We start from the raw sequence: 762 nt of genomic DNA on the forward strand, positions 1-762 counted from the left end.
TCCAATTCTGATCGGAGAAATTGTTTTATATTGTGATTTTTTACTTGTCCATTCGGTCAACTGAAATATATATTCTGGTTGTCCGACTATTTTTTTTACTTGCCCCAGACAAGCGGACAATCCTTAATGTTGAGCCCTGTTGCTGTGTGTTTTGCCAACGCCGTGTAGCCTACAGTCCCAACAGACTGACATAACTGACTTCTGGGCTGCATCGCTTTATTGCACTTAGGTTAAATAAGGCTTATTCCATAGGCCTACACATCAGCACCTCGCCTTCTGATTTATGAACTCTAGTATTCATTCTTCCATACGACTAACCGTTCAATGTAAACGTTTAATTAAGTGTGTGGCATTCATTGTCCCGCTAGAGTCTGCGAAACCATGGAACCTCTACCTCTCTCTCTCCCCAAGGATTCGTTGAGCGGGTACCAGTGATGCGCGACAGTATTTAGTTACTCGCCTCCATAACTGCGTGTCAGATGGAGGCTGATGCACGTGTGTCTTTATTGCCAGGGGACAGGAGAGGTAGAGGTAGAGGTGGATCCAACCAGCACCTCCTATCATGCAGACAGGACAGCGTGTAGCGAACACCGACAGGATTTGATCTCTTCACTCTCACTTCTGTCTGACAACTCTACTCTGCCTGGCCCGGCCTGCGTGCACACGCCCTTATCAGATGCACCTCGCGCCTATAGCACTTTGAGGAGATAAAGTAGTGAGAGTGTGTGTGACTGACTGACTGGCTGACTAACGGTGTGAGAA

Source organism: Coregonus lavaretus (genome assembly GCF_964263955.1).
Source record: "Coregonus lavaretus genome assembly, chromosome: 17".
In the NCBI taxonomy this organism is placed as follows: Eukaryota; Metazoa; Chordata; class Actinopteri; order Salmoniformes; family Salmonidae; genus Coregonus; species Coregonus lavaretus.